General features: G+C 47.9%; 1 protein-coding gene across 6 annotated transcripts in view; it reads left to right on the top strand.

Annotated features, from left to right (window-relative positions):
• Positions 1-1,155: 1,155 nt before the first annotated feature.
• Positions 1,156-22,947, top strand: part of Ctif (cap binding complex dependent translation initiation factor) — a 285,778-nt gene continuing 263,986 nt past the window's right edge. For 3 of the 6 annotated variants that reach the window (XM_004855121.3, XM_004855122.3, XM_004855117.3), the window contains exon 1: positions 1,182-1,463. The gene's annotated coding sequence lies outside the window, so the exon portion shown is untranslated. Of the gene's footprint in view, positions 1,464-1,491; positions 1,980-2,020; positions 2,603-22,947 lie in introns of those variants that run through there. The other 3 variants (XM_004855120.4, XM_004855118.3, XM_004855119.4) reach the window with 3 other exon arrangements.

Below are 22,947 nucleotides of genomic sequence, written 5' to 3'. Positions count from 1 at the left end.
GGAAGCTGTCCCAGGCTCCTTTTGCCCACTGGACTCACTCCTCCCTTTCTATATGGCCCAGCTCCACTTACCCCTTCTGTAATGCCAAATTGCTGGGACCATCAGAATCAGCTCTCTTCTCTAGCATCTGGAGCTTTTGTACCCTGTAGTTTTAGTCAGATGCATGTCCATTCCTTTGCCCATGTTAAAAATCTTAGGGAAGAAGTCGTCATAGTAATTCTTTGCATAAATACCCTTCCCCTGACCCTCTCCTACTCCATCCTTGTTGGCTACTTCTGGGGGTTCCATGCTTATCCTTAGGTTAAGTGTTGACTTATTCCCTGTACTTTCATGGACTGTGGGCTTTTGACTAGACTGAGATCCTTGTGAGCCCAGACTGAGGGTCTTCCTGTCTTGGCATTCCCAGATGTGCCTAGTCTGTAGAAGGGCTTGGCAAATTTTGTAAGAATTCACCAATACATGGATTTCTACAACAATTCGATGGGTCCGACTTTCTTGCTTGGTGGGGTGCAAGCATCTTAAATTTTTCCTAGAGGCTGCTCTGTGCCAAGTTCAGTTTTAACTGGAACAGTGGTAATTTGGTTAAGTGATGACTGAATTATCCACAACATCTAATTCTCCCAGCTACTATGTCCCAGCCTTTAGCATGGCCAATGGAAAATTAATTGGTTGCAAAGTGCATATCTAATTACAACATCCCGCCCCTGCCACAGCAATGCTCAAATGTTAATTATAACATATGCATCTCAATAACCGACGAAGGCACTTAATGCAGCATTAATAACGCCCCCCCCGCACCCCCAGTGTATACTCAAAGCTCCCTTTTATCTGCCATGAGGACAGACTGCACTTTACGCGTGGAAGTCTTCATCTTTACAGCCTTCCACATTCCAAAACCAAGCCTGGATCGTGCCTCTGTCCTCAGTCTTCCCCACGACAGAGGTTCCCATCCAGGCCGCGCCAGAGCCAGGGAATCGTTGGGTGTCAGGCTTTATCGTGGCTAGACTGAGCTGTCTGGGAAACGCAGGTTAATGCCCGGCGTCCCGGCGGCACTCGCTCTCCAGGGCCCGCCATCCCGGGAAAGAAAGGCGAACTACATTACCCAGCAGGCCTGCCACAGCCCTCTTTCCTTTCAAGTCTGCACGTGGCCGGAGGGGGAGGCGGGGCCTGCACGTCACTCTCCTACTGTCTCTTTCCCAGTGTCAGAACGGGGATCGTTTTTTTTTTTTCTTTCCTCTACTCCCTCCCCCCCTGCCCGCCCCTCCCTCCCTCTGTCCCTTCCCTCCCTCCCTCCCCTCTAGGCTGGGTCCTTGCACCCGGGTTCCTGGTGTGCTCCGTAGCTGGGACGCGCGGAACTCGAGGCGGGAGTCGACTCTCCGGATCCGCGTCCCTCCCTTCCCGTTCCCTGCCCCCTTCCCCCACCCCCGACGCGAGCTTGGCGCGACAGCCAGAGGAGCCCCGAGGTGAGCATCCCTTGTCTGCCCTCCTCTTTGAGTGGTCTCCGATTGCGGATCGATTCGGGGACCGAGGAGGAGCGCTGCGTGACGCGCGCTTGCTTGTAGATAAATCCGGGAAAACCGCCCCAAACAATTAGCCCCCCTCCCCCTCCCTGCGCCTCAGCTAGCCGGGTGTCCGCACCCATCCAGCGTCCCTCGTCCCGTTTGTAGGAGACTGCTCTTCACGACCTCGCGCCCTCCCTGGGTTTGTCCCACTCCCTGCCCCGTTCCCCCGCCCGGTGGGGAGCCGAGGCCCTGGAGCTCCCGCGCGGAGGGGGACTCGTGGGGGACGTAGGGCTGGAGCCTGACTCGCGTTGGAGCCGCGCACTATGTAGCTGCTGTCATGTGCCGGGTTCCGACCCGGGGGGAGGAAGCGAGCGAGCCCGATTCCGCTCCCTTTTGTTTTGAAGCTCGCATTTGCTGCAGCGAGCAGTTGGTCTGGTACCGGCGAACTTGCAGCTGTTGTGACCGCACTCCGTCGAGGTAGGCTGGTCGGGGCCGCTGCCTGCAGCACTCCGGGCTGCCGGCCGCAGGGTCTCCGAGTGTTCCTCCACGCCGCCCCTCCCTGTCGTGGTGTCGGATTGTGTCTGTGGGAGCGGCCCGGTGAGAGTGCGTGTGGGCGCCAGTCCCCGCGGGCTCGGGGATATCTGTCGTCTAGACAGGCTGCGACCCCTCCCTCCGTCTCCGGTGAGCCCGCGGGCCGCCGGGGCTGCGGGGGATGGGAGCAGAGGAGGAAACTGAATTGGTGCGTCTGCCGGGTGGCAGCTTTGGCCAATCCCTGCGCTTGTGGTTCTGTTGGCTTTTTAAGTGATTACTCCTGTCGCCGCGGCGTGATCGGGCCTGGGGACTGGCTGTGCCCAGCGGAGCGGGCGTTAAGTTGACAGGCACTAAAAGCCAGCTCTTGGCGAATGACCCGAGCGGGTGCGGGGTGGGCTCCGGCTCGGCTTCTTCAGGACTCGAGCAGCCGGTTGTCTCAGGCGCCGGTCGTGGAGGAGAGCGGGCGGGGGACCGTGGCTTGGGCTGCGGCAGAGATCTGGGGTCCCCGAGGACCGCGTGCCAGTGCTTAATGCGACCGGGGGAGGAGACCCTAGGACCTCGCGCCTGAGGTGGGTAATTCTCTCTATTAGCGTTAAAAAACAATCAGGAATCCAAGCCCCTTGTCTGAGCGGCGTTGGTTCTATTTGGTTTTGAGTTTTTAGGATTAGGGCTGAGGGTGTGTGTGAGCAGAAAGGGGGCGCGGCATGTAGAGGGGAAGGATGGACGGCAGCGCCGCGTGTCCTCACCCGGAGGAGCGAGGCGTCGCCTCCCCCGCCCAGCTGTTTGTGTGTGTACACACCACTCAGGCGTGGGGTGGGGCGGGGCAGACCGCGGCATAGTGGGGACCCTCGTGGTCCGAGTTGGGCAGCTGTCATGATGTCCATGCACCCGGGTTACCTGGGGAAGGAATCATGAGTCTCTGGGGCAGGTGAGACCCTGGAGTCCCGTGTGTTTTGGCAGCCCCCGGGAATTCCTTGTCCGCGGCGCGGCTCCTCCCTCCTTCCGCGTCCCCAAAGCCCCCAGACCCGGCCGACTGGGGCGGGGCAGAGCCGCTTGTGTGGACGCCCCCACCACCAGCAAGTTGACCCTTTCACCTGAGCGCCTGGCGGGTGAGCGGTCTTTGCAGCCGGGGAGAGAATCTTCTAACTCTGCCCCAGTCCCCCAATTCTCCAGTCTCAGACTGTAGGGCCCAGAGTCTGCCCCGCCGCCTCAGCCTGGGCCCAGCCAGCCACAACCCGCAGCCCAGCCGGCCCACGCTACCCTACCGACGGTCTATCTCTGCAGCCCTGGAATTATCTCCCCAGGTAGTGGCCAGAGCTACAGGGAGGAAGCCTAGGAGCTGCGGGATCCGCGGCGATGGAGCCTCCTCAGGGTGAAAGTGATACAGCAAGAGCGCCTCCAGGCCGAGCTGGAGCACAGGAAGGAGCCGCCTAGAGAGCGGGAGGGGCGCCGCCTGCCCTGGCCGGGTTCCTCCGGCCCAGCACTGAGGCTGGGCCCTAAACCCTTGGAATCTCAGCTCCCAGAAGGCAAGAGCCCCGAGAGGAAATTGCCTGGATTTCAAGATAGCCCAATTATAGAGGAACAGAACGCTCTGAACAGACGCTAGAAGGTGGCCAGGACGCTCTAGGGCCAGGACGCTCTAGGCTCTAGGGTGGCCTGAGTAAACTCCCCGAGTGTTTGAAACCGGATTCAACTTAACACACAGATCCTCTCCTTGGTTGTGTCAAGTGACCCAAGTGACCGTGCTGGGTAACAAGGTGCAGAGGCAGTAATTTTGTAACGTGTTCTGGGTAAAATGTCATCTGTGATTACCAGATTGCTGAAATAATAATATGTTTATATGACTTTAAAAGGCAGCTCCCCTCCCACCCTGACCCTTTGTCACTTCATTTCTTAAGAGTATCCTTCGAGGTAAGAGATTGCTAACCCTATTTTACAGATAAGCACACTGAGGCACAGAAATGATGTAACTTGCCTAAGGCTTCTCACAGGGAAGGGCAACTTTCCTTCCCCTGTGATTCCTCTTTGAAGCCTATAGCTTTGAGTGACCCTTTTTTTTGAGACTGGGTTCTTGATTCCTTAGGAAGTACTGAACCTGAGACAGAGATAAATTATGCTGGTACTTATTCTTTGTCAAAACACTTTATTTCCTAACAGCTTCTAATTAAAGGACTGAAGTGTTATCACTCTAACAATTGGCTGTTGGTGAATGCATGTCAGCTGAAATATACCCAGTGCATGCCAGCATATAATAAGTGCATGTGCTATATACATGTTTACACAATACATGCCCACGTTCACATAGGTGTGTTCATGGACTCCTTATTGAAGCCAAGGTTTATTCTTCAGTTGCTGGTTTCACAGCCATTTCATTCAAAATGTAGATCTCTGAGAAACCATCCCAAACTATTGTCCCTGTCCCTGCTCCCCAAAATGGAGAAGCCCAGAAAACAGTAAAGACATTGCCTTCATGAATTTTAGAGAGTTCATGTATTTGATGATTCTCAGACACAGCCTGAAGGGATTTTAGGTTTGGCCAACTAAATCAACTAATTGACCATTCACTCACAAATATGCATTGGCCAGGACAAGTTTGTGTATCTAGAAGTACACTCAAGAAAATTTAACATATGGTCTCTACCATGTGTTAGATTCTAAAAGTATATTGCAGCTGTAGAGATAAAAGTCCAGCACATGCTTACTAGGCACCTATTTAGGCTGAGTACTCTACTTGTTTTGGCACACAAAGGTAGCATAAGAGGAATAGTACAATGCATTAACAGGTCCTACAAAAGGGAATAAATCATAAATATTTTAGAGCACTCACTCTAGGGCTTAGTTTCACATCTATTGGCTGCAAGGGTCCATAATGCTCTTAGAGCAAATATGGAAGGATGCAGTGGAGAAAAGCTTTTATGTCCCTGTTACCCTAGACTTCTGGCTCTTTGAAATCTCCCCAGTGGGCCCAGAGGTATGTCCTTCTGAAGAAGGCAGCCAGCTGATGAGAACTTAACCTGAAGCCAACTAACAGGTTCCTCTGAGCAATGAGGAGCTGTTGAGGTGTTCTGCATGGTCCCTTCCCTGTCATGTGCTGTGACTCATGAGAAGCTGTGGCTTTGGTCAAGGTCTCACTCAGGCCCTGCCTGAGACCTGTATTACAGGTCTGTGCAGATGTTTTAGTATGAGGCTGCTTTTTATCTATTCTCATACTCACTTATATGGGCCTTAACATTAACCTCCAATTTCATTTCATTTTGGGGGTTTACTGCCTTTGTTTGAAGGTTATATTTTTTATATTTCAGATCATGAAAGAGAAAGCAGGAGATGAGTGGTTAGGCTAGGGGAAAAAAAATCCTATGCCCAGAGAGACAATAGAAGGTACAGACCAGCAAAATGCCGTTTTTGAGAATTCTCCAAACTTGATGACATTTCTGCATAACCTTTCTTTCTGCCCACCTCTGGACCTCTGAGCTCACCTGCTCAGTTTCAGGCCTAAATTTTCTTCTGTACAAAGCCCAAACTGAGCTGTGCTCAGAGCAGAGTGAGAAGAGACTCATCCATGGATCCAAGGTACCCAGAGCTGGGTGGGGCCTTACAGGTGTAATGTCCATGTGAAGATCTCAAGGCCCAGAGAAGTGAAATGACTTGCTCAAGGTCAGAGGAAGCCCTTGGCAGAGTGGGGCAAGAAATCCTGGGTTTTTATATGTCATCTAATCTTCTTTCTCTATATGAGATATTTTATGGAAAAGAAGTTGGGTCTTTATTTCTCAAAGAGAACTCTCTGACTTCTCTCCTTTCCTCAGGTTCTGATAAAGGTTCTAGAGTTCATTTTTAGCTTGAGATTATTTTCCTTGAAGACTGGCCCTTTCTGCCTTGTATTTCATCTTTGGCATCTGGGAATAAACAAGGGCATGCATCAGGGACAGGTTGTGGGCCTGGGGCCTTCTAGCACTCTTGTTTGGTCTGTGGTTTTCCAGCCTTCTGGCAGGGTCCTTAGTAATCTCCTCCAAGTGTCTGCTAAGCTGTTATGTCTTTGCATCTTTCCTGGAAGAGGATCCATAAATGTTGTTTGATTCTCAACTGACTCAAGGACAAAACTGCTGGTGGGGGAGGACAGTAAGGTTGGACAGGTGGTTAGTTGGCCCAGAGACTAAAATAACCTGTACTTAGTCTGGCTTCACAGTTTTCACAGTATTTCACACAAATCACTCTATGTAGACTGTTAGCATTATCAACATGTGAAGCTGTCATCATCCCCATTTTGCATTTGAGGAAACTGAGTCTCTGTGGTTAGTGACATGTCCAAGACACAAATAAATGGTAGAAAAGGGATCTGAACCGAGTGCCCAGGGCTGAGGTGGCACACTATCCAGCATTTCAATTCAGTTTTCTGAGTAGAGGGCCTTAAATCTTTCAGAGATTCTTTGTGTCTACTGCAGACTTATGTCCAGCTATGAAGCCAGACCCAATTGCTAACTAACCCAGGGGTTGTGATGGATGAAGAATGAGAGGGAGTTTCCATAGCAACAGTAGGTAGAGTGAGGCTGATATGGGATGATTTCATGCAAGAGATGAATTTGGGAGCAGGACTAGGTGAGTAGTAGAAGCAGCAGTGTGCAAAATGAGTAAAAGGAAACTATGTGCATGGGGTAGGATAAGGCAGACCAGAGAGGCTTGGTGGATCATCCTGTAGTCAGTATGAGCTTAATAGTTACTGGGCTCTGTTTCTATGCTGTTCAGGGTTCTCCACTAGGCCCTGGGCTACAGTAGTGAGCCAGGACAGCACCTGCCTCAAGGAGCCTACTGTCTAGTGGAAGAGACATGCTTTAAACTCCTACATTCAGTTTGAGTGCCATGGCAGAGGAAAGTCCGAAGGTCTTACAGCAGCATGATGTTGGGCACTGCAATCAGGAAAGGCTTCCTGAAGGAGACAACTGGGGAACCTAATCTCAATTGAAGAAAAGGAACTAGCAGGAGAAGGTACGGAGAAGGGCATTCCGGAGAAGGAATGGTGCACACAAAGGTGTGGAGGCCTGAGGCTGCCAGACTGTGGGAAGGAACACTAAGCTGTGAGGTCAAAGGCAAGGGCAGTGAAGCAGGCAGTCCTCAGAGCTAAAGAACTTCATGAGCCCGGCAGAGGACCTGGCTTTTAGCCTGCAGGTATGGCATGGAGGAAGGGACTTCAAGCAGAGTTGAGATGTGCAGCCATGGATCAGAAGGGACTGTGGCTGGGAGCAGGGGCCCACTGGGCTGGGAAGGCTACAGATAGTGTCCAGGTCCCAGGGGCTGGGCCTGTAACAGAGGTAGCACACCCAGTGATGGTTCAAAGGTTAGATGTCAAACATATTTGAGGGGCACAGTCTGCAGTGATTGCTTGGATTTGGGGGACTAGGAGGAGTCCCAGAGACCCCAAGGTTTTGAGCCTCACTAGTGGATGACAACCCAGGCAAGAATCTTGGGTTGCTTATGCAGGTCTGCTGGGATTGGGGTGAGAAGGAAGATCATGAGGAGTTCAGTGCCACAGGCGCTGGACTGGAATCACAAACCACACAACATACAAAGTAGAAGACAGAGGACAGAATGTGGGCAGGAGCCACAGCTCCCAAGAGTGGGGAAATCTCTGCTGCAGAGCATGTCCCATGGGGACTGCTATAGACTGTAGCAGCAGACCTCTTCCTCCCATTGTCAGAGAATCCTTTGTCATGCAGGGCTGCTCTTCAGGGAAACCAGGCAGGATGCTGTGTCATGCTGGAGGCCCAGCTGCCAGAATCCAGCAACAGCAGATCAGGCTTCAGCTGGAAGCATCAATTAGAGGAGAGGAGTTTTTGTTTTTAACTCCCACAAGGAGCAGGGCCCAGTCCCATGCACAATGGTGTGAGTACAGGTTGGGGAGCATGCGGGCCTGCTTCTAGGAGCAGGTGGTACAGCTGGGGGACAAGGCATGGGCATAGGAAGCCACTTAAAAGCTGTAACAAGCTGGGCAAAGAGTAGAATGCAAATTAGCCAGGAGAGCTTGGAGAGACCTCTGTTCAGGCTGCAGTTCATTGTTCATGGGCCCAGTCCCCAGTCTTTTTAGTTTTGAATCCTCAGGACCTAAAATGGCCTGACACATAAGGTATGGGGCTTGTGGGGATATGGCCCAAGTTAGCTGTTGAGGGTGGAAGGTCAGCCATGAAAGATTTCCATGAACAAGTCCAAAGGGGGTATCCCAACACTGAGTTAGAGGACTTTTGAATGAAAATATGGATACCTTCCAGCTACAAAGCACACAGAAATGCCATGAAAGATGTAACTAGCATCCTTTCAAAGAAGAGCCATAAGCACAGAATGAAAGGGAGAGTGGCAGGCACTTAGAGGCAAGTGGGGTGGGGCCTAAACTTTGCCAGTCTTGGGCAGGGGTGGTATTGAGAGACAGCTACTGGTTCCTGTACCCCTGGGGGGTGGGGCTGAGTCCTGACACTATCTCTTCCAGCCTGGAAATGATCCCAGGAATCCAAATCGAGACCCCTGCCTCAAATGGGACCTAGTGAAGACTCGTGTGTCTGGAGAAAGTGAGGACTAGATATCTGCCCATCAGTCTGGGTGGGGGATTTATTGTCTTGACCTAGATTGGGGGTGGGAGGGGATGGCCTCTAGAAATTAGAAACCCTGGGCCTGTTAGGCTTTGGATGTCATCTGGAGGCCCTGGAGGAGAAATTAGCTTATAAAGCCTTGAGGCCAGGGTCTTCCCAGCTGTGGGCTTGATTCAGCCAGAGGCCTCAGGAAATTGCATGTCTCTTAACCCTTAGCTGGCTAAAATCTTCCCCTTGGAGAGATGCTTCAGGGCAGTGTGAATGAGTGAGTTGGGTAGAGAAGGGCTGTCCAGCCTGCAGATGAGCCCATCTGGGAAGGCCAGAACCTTCTCTCTTGCTGCTTGCTCAGGCCAGGCCCTCACAGATGAGGCACCTTTTAGGCTCCCCATAAGGGGAAACCATGTGGATTCCAACAGGTGCTGTTCATCCAGAGCACAGGCCACCACGGCCTCCTCGTGCCAACTGTCTTGTGTTCCTATGGTTTCAAGCTTGGTTACCTGTCCAGCCTTCCAACTGGTGTGGGAATTCCGGCCAGAGCAGTTCTTGGCCCACCTGGGAGGCAGCGTGCTCCCTCCTATCTGAGAAGGCTGCTGGAGCTGGGAGGGCCTTACCTTGTGCCTCAGCCACCTTCTCACTAACACTACCGCTGGTCCCTACAGCTGTCCTGAGATAGCTTCTGATCCTTTCCCTAGTGTTTTTTGTTTGTTTGTTTGTTTGTTTTTGTGCTAGAAGAGCCTTAATTTGTTAAGCTAAGACTCCGTGAGAATCAGCCAGTTTCTGTCCTAACCAACCTAACAGAGGGAGCTTGTGAAAGTAGAAGTCAGGCTAGATGAGCTGGCTGTGTGGGTAGAGTCCATGCTGTGAAGTTCTGAGCATCCCCAGTGCTTCTCCGATTATGGGAGAAGCAACAGAACTCAAAAAAGTCCTTCCCACACCCAGAAGGCCCTTCAGCTTGTGAGTAAGTGACCTGGGAATTCTGTGTGGGGAGCTGACATTTAATGAGAGTCTATTATGTGCCAGGCTCCATGCTGGGCATTCTATATGCCGCACTGAATGGAAGGAACTTCTGTGACAAGTCAGATAGAGGGGCAGAGATGTGGAAATTCCTAAGTGGTGATGATAGGGAGCCCAGAAATTATTCAAAAAGAATGTGCGTGTTTCCATCCAGGGTGAGAGCTGACACACTTCCTGTGGTGTCCACCTGTAGGACTTTCCCTCAGGGTAGACAAGGTCCTGATGTCACCTCCCTGGGAAATCATAGTCTTGGGGCATTTGCTGAGATAGGAATTTGGACTATGAGATCAAGAAAGTGGCCTGCTATAGAAGTCATACCTCAGAGTGTCCCCAGTCAGGATGGTGTTCACAAGGTTGGTTTTAGAGCCTGAGTTTATGTGTTTCTCAGTCTGTCTACATTGCCCTAGGCTCTCCTAGGACAAAAATAGTCTTCTTGCTCTTCTATCTTTTTGCATGGATAGGATGGTTGATGTTGGTATCTGTGTGGCTTGTGTGTTTGCTCGGTGTATGTCAGGTTATGAAGAGCTGAGCTGCCTGTGAGGTGAGGTTGCTGCAGACAGCTGGATTCCCGGATGTGCTCTGCCACTTTCCACAGGACTCTGTGCTGACACGGTTGGTGGTGAGAGTCAGGGATTCTGGGAATGCACCCAATTTCCCATCTTCTCCCTCCAAAAATTACTCCTAGTTTGCCTTAATCCTTTTAACTTAATGTTCTTGCCTGTTAACATCTGGCTCCGATTAGCAGGCATCTATGGTGGGTTGGGCTCTGGGAACAAGGCGAGACAAATGGAGTGAACTGGGCAGGACCTGGCCTCCACCTTCTATCTGGTGGCTGAGACAGAATAGTCTAGGGCTGGTGCAGTGAGTGCTGGGAGAGGAGCATGCAAGGTGCTGAGCAGCCAAAGAAGAGTAGCTGTGCCAGTTTTTGTCCAAATGGACAATCATGTCAGGATGCATATGTAGACTGACACTGTCCTGGTCAAATGAAGGCTCAGGAGGGTGTGTACATGTGGGTCACATTATATCAATATATCTGTTGTTTATACTGCAGGATGCACAGAGGGGCATGGGAGGAGGGCCTCCTATGCAAGAGATACTGTCATTTCCTTTCATGTTTTGGTTAAAAGGCTAGAGAGGAATGAGTTATCTGTGGGAACTGTAGACTTGGAATTCAGGTATGGCTGTGTTTACAGCTACAGGCCTCTAGCCTATATCTCACCATGATCTCAGTTATAGGCTTGAGGGTAGAAGTATGGAGAGATAAAAACCACCTGGCTTGCAGGATGTTACTGGGGATACTAGACTAACAGTGGCTTTAAAAACAATTTTTATTTAAAAATTAAAAAGAAAATCAAGGTATTTTTCCAGGTATGTTGATACATGCCTATAATTCCAGCTACTCAGGAGACTGAGACAGGAGGATTGCCTCGGCAATTTAGTGAGACCCTGTCTCAAAATAAAAAGGGTTGGGAGATAGCTTAGTGGCAGAACACCCTTGAATTTGATCTCTTCTACAGAACAAACAAACATAAACAAAAAAGTATTTCAGCTCATTTAGCCAGAAGTCTAAGGGTATCAGAAATTTTAGAGTTGGTTAAGTGATCAGTGGATCAGTGATAACTTTAAGGACTCATCCTAACATTCTAGGAACATCTTAACATCCTAACAATCATCCTAACTGATTGGGACCCCTTGAGTCTTGATAAGTTGCCCAGGTTGGCCTTGAACTTGTGATCTTCATCACACTGGCCTTTGTCTCAGGCTTGTCCACTTGTTATAGCATGGCTGCCACTCTGCAGGCTTCATGTTCTCATGTAACTATCCAAAGTCAAGCAGGAAGGTAAGTTTCTCCATCTGTGTCTTCATTTTACTGGAGATGAGATACCTTTCCCAAAATTCTCCTGCTAGAATTTTCATCAAATCCACTTCAAAGAAATGCTTCAGCTGCAAGGCTGGCTAAGAAAGCAAGTTTCTGATGTTTTCCACCTCATTGGTAATAAGAAGTGCTTGGATAAGCCTCCCCATGTTTCCATTTATTTTGGAGATGCCTTAGTTACTTTCTCATCATTGGTACAAAATGCTCAATACCTATAAGTCAACTTTTTTTTTTTTTTTTTGGTACCAGGGATTGAACTCGGGATCTTACACTTGTGCGGCAGGCTCCAGAACCACTGAGCTAAATCCCGGGCACCTAAATACCTATAGGTTAAAGGAGGAAAGGTTTATTTTGGCTCATAGTTTGTGGAGGTTTCAGTTCATAGTTGGCTGGTTCCAAGGCAGGGCAGCATGGCAGAGGGACATCACAGAGGAGAAATAATCCATAGTGTGGCAGGCAGGAGGCCATAGACTTCCTTCTTCTTTCTCTTTTTATTCCATCCAGGCTACAAGCCTGTTGTTGGTGCCACCCACACCCTGGGTGGGTCTTCCGTCTTCAGTTAATTCATCACCCACACCTAGAGCTATGCTAAACCAATCAGTGGATTAATCCAGTGTTACATACCCATGATCCAGCCACCCCCCAAAAGCTCCACCTATGAGTGCATGAGGCTTTGTTGGGGACATCTAGATACAAGCCATGACAAGAGGGGCTAAGTTTTTTTGGTTTTTTTTGGTACTAAATGATTGAACCCAGGGACTCACATGTGCTAGGCAAGTGCTTCACTCCTGAGCTTTGTCTCCAGCCCTTTTTCTTTTGTTTTGGGGCAGTCCTGATAAGTTTCCCAGGCTGCCCTTGAGCTTGTGATCTTCCTGCCTCAGCCTCCCAAGTAGCTGGACTCACAGGCATGCACCACTATGCCCAGCTGAAATATAATTTTTTATACATTATTGAAAACACCCCCGGCTCTGTCAACTGCCAGTCTGCATTCTATCACGATAGTTTTGCCATTGCTAATAATTATTATTTTATAACCCCAAGCCCAGTGCTGGGACATTGGACCTAGCTGTCTCGTAGAGACCTTTTATTTGGTCTCAATGGGTGAGGTCTGTGTCCCATGCACCCAGCAATCCTTCTACTTTGCTGCCACTTAGCCCAGGTGGAGAACTTTGGTGGCAGAACTGCCCAGAGGCAGGGAGACATGCGGCTGGTGGCCTGGGCAGCAGGAGGGGGAGACCTGGGGTACCAAGGGACTGGCTAGTCAATGGGAGAGGCAGTCCCCTTTGCTGTGGCCACAGGACTGAGAGGAATGGCTTCTCAGCCACAGCCGGAGCACCTGTGTCCCCCCAAGGACATCCTCTCAGCCTCTGGAACTGTGAGGCAGTAAATGGGTGTGGTGCAGAGCCCTTCAGTTTGCAGTAGTTTGTTACAGCAGCAGCCCTAGACACTAATCCAGGCCCCATGCTTAGGGCTTGAGTGGCGGATACATTAGCTCTGGGTGTAGGTTCTTAGCATCTTTCATGGACATACTCAGAGGTCAGCCTCCCCTGATTTGCTAGGGGAAGCCAGGCTACATATCCTGGCCTGTGTGGCTCCCAGCCCCAGGCTCTGCTCTGTGCACTGCTCTGATGGGCAGTGGGGGCAGGGGATGTTATTATGTAAACTCAGGATTGACAGGTGGCATATCTCATGAAGCCCTAGGGTGATCCAATGATAATTTTAAAAATCAAGCATGTATTAAAGGTTAGAGCACTTAGTGAATATGCGTATTACCTTCAGTAGCTTTCACAACCTCTATTTTGTAGAGGAAAAATGAGGGCAAAGAGTTGATAAGTAATTTACCCTAGGTCTTACAGCTAAGAAGTGGCATAGCCAGTTTCAGTTCAGCTTTGCCTCTTAACCCTCACAGGTTATACTGAGCTCCACTTGTGGGTTTTTGAAAAGGTCTTAGGTGTAGCACTAGTGTTCCGGGTGATGCTGGGCAAGTCACCTCACACCTAGATGTTTTCTCCTTGGTGATCTCCAGCCTTGATCGCACCCTGTACCTGGCTGTCCTTGGCCTGTTGAGGGAGGGCATGGGCACTGCAGGAGTGAGAGGAAGGGTTGCTGACAAGGTGCTGGCAAGGTTTTCTCCCTCTAGGGAAGACACACGTGGCTGCTGGCAGCTGGTGAGCCCATAGGGAAGCCCACTGCATGAACAGCCCACCAGGGCAACCACGTGAGCTGAAGAACTCCATGTCTCCAATGTTGTCCTGTTTCCATTGTACTAGACCCAGGTGACAGCAGATGACAGTAAGGAGAGGGTAACTGTGTGGTTCTAGGAATGTGGACTGAGAACAGGGCCACCAGAAGAGGAGGGGACCAGTTGTCAACTTCCACCAGCCCAACTCTGGGCTTATTCCCAAGGACTTTTCTGGATTTTACTTACCTTATCAGAGCCAAGTTTGCTTAATGAACCTGTGATAGATTTAAAACTAGGAAAGCAGTTGAATGCCTTTCAAAGTCTCCAGCTTCCAGGGGCCTACTGAGCCCTCAATTCTCAGCCTCTTATACTGGGGCATCAGGATGAGGTTCCCATCTTCTCCTGTTTGCACTTAGGTGGGTGACCACTATGGTGGTAAGTATCTCCTTGTTTTTTGCTGCTGTTGGGGCTACCAAGGGTCACAGCTCCTATTATGCTTGTGGGGTGGCTAATGTACTAATTCTAGTGGGGACACATGGAACAAAATCCAGGTGACTTGGCTAAGGTCGCATACCAGACTTGCCAGTGGAAAAACAAATAGAACACCCACCAGTTCTCGGAACTGGCCTCTCCTAGTCCTCTAGAATGAAGGGCGTGGAAGTTTCCAGATTCCCAGGTGGCTGTGTCTCCTCAAGAAGGTATACCCAGCATGCACAGTATGTCATTTTCTGGGCCCAGGCCAGTGTCACCATACCATCAGTTGCCCTTTGCATGCTTGCCTGGCATGCTAGAACAAACAGGTTATAAACACCTGGCAGTGTAGTACAGTGGGCTATGAGGCCACTAAATGAAGGATCCAGAAAGGAGGGGGACAAGAATGCAAAGGGCCTTCCCAAAATTGCCCTCTCCTACCAGGGGTGGCGCATGACCAAAGCCAGGCCAACCAGTGACCTTACTTGAGACTTGCTGAGTGGGAGCAGGGAGAGCAAGGTCCTTCTATTCCTGAGGGCACCACATGAAGATGAAGCCTGGAAGATTTGGCCACATCTACTGAAGTGGCCAGGAGCCCTCTTTGGAGAGAGAGCAGAACGCCAATTGCTCCCTGAAGAGAAGCAGAGCTGGGGCCCGAGAGGCAGCTGCCCAGTTTCATCTTCCTTGGCCTTGGTGTCAAGTTTCTGTGTTAGATTTTGTAGTTTGTTTTAGTTGTCTCCAGCTGACCACACTGAGTCGGTGGCTTAAATTACACGTATGTATTTCCTCACAGTTCTGGAGGCTGGAAGTCCAAAATCAAGGGGAAAATGGGTTTCTGGTGAGGGCCCTCTTCCTGTTTTGCAGATGGCCACCTTCTTGAGGTGTGATCACATGGTCTTTCTTCTATGTGCACATAGAAAATACATAATTCCTTCAGGTCTGGTTTTTGTTTGTTTGGTGGTTATTTACTTATTTTAAAATTTAGATTTATTGTAGTCCTGGAGATTAAACTGAAGGCCTTCATACTGAGCTGTAACCCCAGACCTTTTTTAAATCTTTCATTTCAAGACAGGGTCTTACTAAGTTGTTCATGATTTTGAATGTGCATTAAAGAAGAAAAACCTACATCTAGTACAACTTATGATTTCATTATTGCTTAGCAGGAAGCTGAGTCTATTAAAACGTCAATACAGAGTCAATAATAATGTCACAGCTGGTTCACAAGTATGACAGGAAATCCAAGGTAGTGAATTATGGAAAATGCTGCGTAAGAATTTTGGCTGGGTTTATGTCATGTGGTACTGGTAGAATTATGAATCATATATATCCGATTTCAGTCCAAGGCCACCTCTTTTTATTTTACAAATGTGAGTTCCTAAATATTCATTTACATAAACCTGTTATATGTATGATTATAATTTGAATTCATAAAAGGTGATCATTATTTATAGACACTCTTAATATTTTTGTAAAGAATCCTTTTGTCCAGTTTATTTCAAGAGCACCTGTTTTGCAAGTTCTATTTCATTTTTGTTATTTTGTTTTGAGGTACTGGGGATGGAACTCAAGGTCTTGCATATGCTAGGCAAGCACTCTACTACTGAGCTATAGCCCCAGCCTGCAAATTTAGATTTTTAAGCAGCAACTTGTTGACTAGGATTTTGATCCTTAGAAACTTTCCAGTTGGTATCTGAATGTCTTCAGCACAAGGACAGTTGCTATATATTCAGTTGTTATAATGATCATCAAATGCATTGCCATAAAAAGTGTTCTATTTGACATCCATTTTCCAACCAATAATAAATACGCTAATCCCCAAGAAAGGTGTGGCATACACTTGAGAGCTACCTCATCCTGGTGATGAAGGTTTGCTGCTCATGTTAAGATAATCTATAAGAGGCAGGTTTGCATTGAGGTATCACCACTTGGAACACTAGATTCAACACTTTGAGAACCAGAACACCCTTGTCCATCTTGTGAGTGATGGTGACCATATTTTCCAAATTAAAAATTAAGATACATGTTTGAATATTTCAACTCGGAACTTCTCCCAGCCATCATCCTTTATGTAGCTTGGGACACTGGGGCCTCATTCTCAGATTTCTTGCTGTGGTCATACAAGTATTTTTGTATGTTTGTTTTTTGTTTTTAGATAGAAAAATTAGCTCTACCTTCAGACTCTCTTGACAATTCTAGTTTCCCCCAAAATAGCTTAGCTTATCTCCTTTTAGTTTCCCTCAAAATACCCTAGCTTATTTACTAGTATAACAGAATGTTAATATGGGGCCTGTATTCCTACTACCACCACCCCAAATCCTAACAAACAAAAGAACATTTTCTGGTGTTATCTGTGGATGCAGATAGGTTTATGGCCTGAGCAAGTAATTGAAATTTAAAAGCCTTATTACTGGTATCCTAGTTACTGTGGGCACGTAACACACTACCCTAAGCTGACTGGTTTAAACAACAGTCCTTTATTCTGCTCATCCATCTATGATCTTGGCTGAGCTCACTGGGTTCAGTTTGTGTCTGCTCCCCGCAGCATCGGCTGAAATACTCAACAGCATCGGCTGGAATGCTCAACAGCATTGGCTGGAGGGCTCAACTGGGCCTGGCAGGTCAGGATAGCTCATCCCTTGGGGGCGTTGGTGTGAGTGAGCTTCTCCACAGAGCCACTTGGGTTTCCTCGAAGTGTTGTGGCTGGGTTCCGGAAGTGACTTTCCTGAGAAATAAGAGAGGTGACTGAAAGCTTATGCTCTACCCAGAAACTAGTCGAGTATCCCTTCTATATCCTATAGGTCCAGCAGTCACAGAGTCCCGATTCAAGAGGACAGGCAAAAACCCTACCGTTTTATGAAAGCAGTGTCCAAGAATTTGAAGGCTGTGTTTTAACTACACAAGTGATATCACCAAAAAAAAAAGCATCACCTTCCTTCTTATAAGGCTTCACAGAGGTTTCAATTCATCTTCCATGCTCTCCTTTGTGGAGGGGCACAAAAAAGAAAGAAGTGTTTATAAAACATGGTTGGCATTTTTGGAACCCAGGTTGTTTTGCATAAAGCCCCTTTTATATTCTAATTCTTTAAAAAGTTGCTCCCTTCATCTTGGGTATGCAGTGCTTCTCATTTAATCAGTCACTCCCAGAATTTGCTGAGATATTAATGGACAGGCTGCAGGCCCTTGACCTTGTAAGATGGAGCCATTTCCAGCAAGGCCGGGCATAGTGGGACCCCTCTCAGAGAAACTCCACCGTGGCAAGACAAAACAGTGGTCTAGCGTCACTTTTTCTCAGGGTGTCATTGTCATCTGGTTCAGTGGGCACATGTCTGTGCATCGAGTGAACCATTTGCTCTCTCTCTCTTTCTGGTTACTTGACTTCGGAGAGTGTCCTGGCCAGCATAGCCAAGCCCTGGGTTCTATCTTCATCACCTCTCCATTCTGTTTTTCTCATCTGTAAACTAGGGAATTTAGTTCAGGGCTGGCAAACTACCAGCCCAATGCCAGTTTTTGGAAATGAAGTCATGTGTAGTCTTTTTTTGTGTGTTTATGGTGGCTTTGGACTAGTTGCCACAGAAATCATGTGGCCCACAAATCCTAAAGTATTTGCTGTCTGTCTATAGGAAAAGTTTCATTACTTCAATTTTTTTTGTACATGTTTACTATACATAATGATTACATTCATTGTGGGGAGTTGGTGCATGTACATAACATGTCTTAATTCTTTTTAAAATTTCCTTCTCTGCCCTTCCACTCCTTTCCACCTCCCTCCACCTCTTGGTCCCCTTCCTTTTTCAAAAGTTCTATCTCGCTGTTTCCTATTTTCTATCTTTTATTTTGCTCTTTAATTTATTAGTTCATTGGGTTTTTCGTATAAGAGAGACCATGCAATATGTAGGCTTGTTCATCTTATGTATTTCACTTACCTTTCTTAATGACCCCTGGTTTAAAATATAGTTGACCCTCCTTATCTGCCTGTCTTACATCCACAATCCCACCAACCTCTGATTGAAAGTATTTGAAAAAATATAGACACTGTGCTAAACATACACAGACTTTTTCCTTGTAAGTGTTCTCTAAACAGTATAACAATTATTTACATATCATTCACACTGTATTTGGTATTATAAATAACCTGGAGATAAAGATATGATTTAAAAAATATGGAAGGGTGTGCATTATTTTTATATAAATATTATCCCATAATCCCATAATATTATCCATGTAATCTGTGGATTTTGGAATCTGCTAAGAGTCGTGGGACCCACTGGTGTTGGAATACCAAGGTCCATGCATACCAAGGTCCTATGATAGTTTTTAAACTTCATTTTAGCTACAAAGTTTTCAAATAATTTCTTTTTTATTTCTAGTAATAAAAGTAATTCTTAGAGTATGTATCATGTATACTATACCAAGAGCCTTAAAACTAGTAGCTTTTTTAATCCTCATGAAAACACACGGGATGAATGGTAGAACCATTTTTCACATTTTAGGGAGGAGAAAACTGAGGCAGAGTTTACCAAGAGGTTAAGTAACTTACCTAAGATCACCAGCTAATAAGTGGCAAAGACAGAATTCAGATTCAGCAGCCTAGGTCCAGAGCTCGTGTTCCTATACCCTCCACTGTGCTGCCTTGGCCTGGCAGCCTGGCGTGAAAACTGGGCAGAGTGGGGCCGGCTGAGCACAGCTAAGGTGGACTTTTTGGCCAGCATCTTTCCTTTCCCTTACCTTTCTCTCAACAGCCTCCAGGGACCTCAGGGAATAGAGAGAAACTAGAGGCAGTACGATTCAGCAGATAAGCTCTGCCTTAGTCGGTGTTGTGCTGTTATAACAGAATATAACCAGAGAAGTTTATTTAGCTTACAGTTCTGAAGGCTGAAAAGTCCCAGATTGAGAGTTTGCGCCTGGTGAGGGGGTTCCTGCTGTGGCATCACATGGCAAGAGGGACCATCAGATTGAACTCGCAATCCTCAGTCCTTTTATAATATTCATTCATCTCTTCATGAAGATGGAGCTCCCCCCCCCCCAGCTAAACACCTCCCTTTAGGCCCCACCTCCCAGCACTGTTGCACTGAGGATTAAGTTTCCAACCTCTGCCTTTTGAGGGTCACATTTAGACTGAAGCAGGTCCCTTAGCTTAGGGAGGAGACATTAGTTTGCTTTGGATTCTATGAGAGGAATTGGTCCTGGTTGTTGGGCACTCTGGCATGTCTAAAGTGGTAAAGAGCATCATTCTCTGGGCATCAGGACACAAGACAAGTAGCATTTCTAGATGATTGTCATTATGCCTGGAAAAAAACGAGTGCTCCCGACAAAGGCTCATATTTATTAACAGTACCTAGAAGAGAGGCATATACCAATTACTTGCAGTGCCCCAGACAATATTATTCTAAAATAAATCTATTTTGAGCCAGTTTCCTGGGCTGGAGGGATGCTCCTTTCGAACAGTGCCATAATAAACAGCATAGATGACTTTACACCTTGCATGTCACCTTCCCAGCTCTCTCCTGCCAGTACCCTCAAGTCAGCCTGAGCCTGTTAGGAGATAAGGTGGTGGCATACACCTTCAGAGTGAGGGCCACAGATGAGCCCTTGAGGTCTACCTATATGCAGGGTAGCTGTCTTGACAAAAACCTCTTTCTCATGATGGGAGATCTGCAGGGATGAAATACAGCCTTCCCTGCCCCTTGGGATGTGAACTTTTCTAGGAAGAGGGAGGTGACTTCTGTACCTTTCACTGCCAATGGAAAGCTGGCCTTGATCTTGGTAGTATTTTGAAGGTGATTTTTGTAATCATCCCTCTGAGGATGTCGGGGAAGAGTTTATTCTTTGGTGTTTTCGCTGTTCTCAACACATGTATGTGTTCACCTTTGTGATTTAAGAGGACTCCCAATTCCTAGGGAACCCTGCCTTAGCCAGTAGTTCCTCTTCTCTATCCAGAGGGGCTCCTGTTCTGAGACTCATTGTCCCTGCTTTTTCTCCTGCCTTGGTTGTGTCTGGAAGGAACACTGGGGCTTGGAAGGGGTTCGGTGGGTGGACTCTTGCTAGGAGGTCCCCCTCTGCTTGTGGTCTCTGCCCTGTCTCCTCCCCAGCAGTCAGCATGCATCTCTCTGGAGCTCCCTAAAATGGTGAGAGACTTTTTCTGACAACAGGAACCCCTACTCCTTCTCAGAAGGAGCTTTGGGAATTGGGGGAAAGGCTTTAAAAGCCTCCTGGTTTCTCTTTGTCTGCCCTCAGGCCACTCTTGACACTCCCTAGCTTATCCACTGTGGACTCTTTTGATCTGTAAGAGCCACCTATCCTGACACTCCGTCTCCTATAATCACTCTTGCTGTGGTCCTGCTGGTCTTATGCATGACTGGAGTTGGTTGTACAGGTACTAGGTGCCAAGAGATTTTTCTGGAGGGAAAGTCGATTCTTCCTCCCCGCTCCCTCCCTTCCATTCTTTTTCCTCCTGCTCCTCCTTCATCTTGTGATACTGTGGGTGTAACACAGGGCCTTGTGCACCCTAGGCAAGCATTCTACCACTGAGCTAATCTCCAGCCATTTTTATTTTTTATTTTGAGATAAGGTCTCACCAGATTTCCCAGGCTGGCCCTCAAACTTGTGATTCTCCCGCTTCAGCCTCCTAAGTGGCTGAGATTGCAGGCATGTGCCACCACTTCTGGCGTAAAGAGAGTTTTTGTGGAAGTGAGTGATGTTCCTTTTCCCACGTGCTTGGCCTGTCACCTGGAATGAAGGCAGATCCTTGCAGGCCTTGGGTTGAGACTATTCATCTTGATATATCAACTTAATTAGATTAAGAAGTGCCTTGCCGATTAGTAGCACATGTTTCTGGGTGTGTTGAGGTGGGTCATGGCAGCATGGCTTTGGGCACTATATATGGTCCCCTCCCTGTTTCTCTCTGACATTGTTCACCAGCTCTGTTGCCCAGACACCATGAACTAAGCAGCTTTGTTCCACTACACCCTTCCACCATGTTGTTTCTGCCTTGGAACCAGCTGAGTCTGGACTGAATGCCCCCAAATCATGAGGTAAATTAAACCTTTCTTTTGTGAGTGTTGGGTTTTGTGTCCAGCAATGAGGAAGCTAACTAATACTGTGGGGGTGGGGGGCTCTCTGGGTGTGGGTGGAGGCCATGCTGGGTGGGAAGGTTGGTCATAAGTCCTGGGACGACTCCATGCACTGTGGAGAGCCCTCCCTAGGCCTCAGCTGAGGTTCCCAAGGCCTTGCTCTCCTGTAGCTGATCTGCAGAACATTTAACCTCATTCATCTAATAATTAACAAAGGACAGAACAAGCAGGTAGTTGTATAAAATTGAAGCTGTTTAATTTGGCGGACTATTTTGGAAAATAGAAGCAAGGTTCTCATTGAAGTTACCTAATTAGTGTGTGGTTGTGTAGGTGTGTTTTCAACGACTTCACAGAAATTACTGAAAACAAGGTATCACCATTGCATTTTAAGGGAGGAATCATCTTCCTCTCTTTGGGTGAACGAACACTTATTTTTCACACATTATACCACATTCCCCTTTTCAAAGCAATTGGCTGATTTGAAGTCATATTAAATAATTTTGTGTACTTAATTAGCTTAGCTCTTGGTTTGTTTCTGGTCCTGTTTATTACTGATGTCATCCCCGGTGTGCCTATCATGATGTGAAGATTTGGGCACCCATTTTCCATGGATGCAAAGCTCCATGGCTCTGTGATGTCACTGTCCTCATCAGCGACATGCTGGGCAGAGAGTATCTAGTTTTCATTTGTGCTCCCGGGCTGTTGAGGGCTTTTCCTTCCCATCTCCTAAAGGAAGCACCTGGGAAGTCATCGGCATTGCTATTCCCTGAAATAACTCCAGCTGCCATTCGTTTGTGTCATAGCTTATGAATTTCTGAGCACTCTCCTTCCTGCTCCTACGTGGGTAGGCAGGCATGACTCCTGTTTCCATCTGCCAAGACCCTCTGAGAGATTGAAAGTCTAGCGCAGGACTTTGGAGCTGACAGCAGGAGCAGAAGCCACGTGGCCCATCCTTCTGTCTGATGTTCTTTCAGCCACAGAAGCAGCCAGAGAACTAGGCATAGCCTCTGTTTTAGTTCCCTGTCTGTAGTGTGGGGATGGTGATAGTACCTACTTCCCAGGCCACTGCAAGGCCAGTGAGCTGTCACATGCTCAGCACAGTGCCTTGCATGCCATGCCCATGAGCTTTTGGGAAGAGACTAGGACTCTCACCCTACTCCATTATGTGTCAGACACTGTGTGTGTGTGTGTGTGTGTGTGTGTGTGTGTGTGTGTGTGTGTGTCTGTGTGTGTGTGTGTTGGGGGGGTCACATTACTCAGGCCCCATCCTATAATGCATATGAAATCCTTACCCAGGTAACTATCATACAAGCTAGGTAGGCTGCCCCTGCCAATATGGCATTGTGGCTTTCCTGCACTGGGTATCTCATGGTCCATCCTCCTGAGCTTGTGTTTTATGAGCTTTATGAGGATGGGTTGACCAGAAGGCCAAATGTGGACATGAGGCTACTCATAAAGCTGAACTTATAATAGTTTGTGGGGATGACATGCCCTTCGATCAGGACTCTTCGCATGCTCTGTGGCCTCGCTAATGATGACCAGTGTTGCTGGCCCATTTTATAGACCCAGACAGCAGGCAGTGGGCATCTGGCTCCTAGCCTCGTCCCACTTACTGCTTTATTGGTGAGAGTTGACAGTGAATACCCAAAGGAACAAAACCATCAATGCAGAAGAGTGTGTAGTTTATAAAAGAAGAGCATTTAGCCAGTGCTTGCTATGATTTACCAAA

Source organism: Heterocephalus glaber, unplaced genomic scaffold, assembly GCF_053883595.1.
Source record: "Heterocephalus glaber isolate CG9 unplaced genomic scaffold, H.glaber_assembly_v1.0 deba00000331, whole genome shotgun sequence".
Lineage (NCBI taxonomy): Eukaryota > Metazoa > Chordata > Mammalia > Rodentia > Bathyergidae > Heterocephalus > Heterocephalus glaber.
Note: the sequence above shows the minus strand (reverse complement) of the source record. Positions and strands in the feature narration are given on the sequence as shown.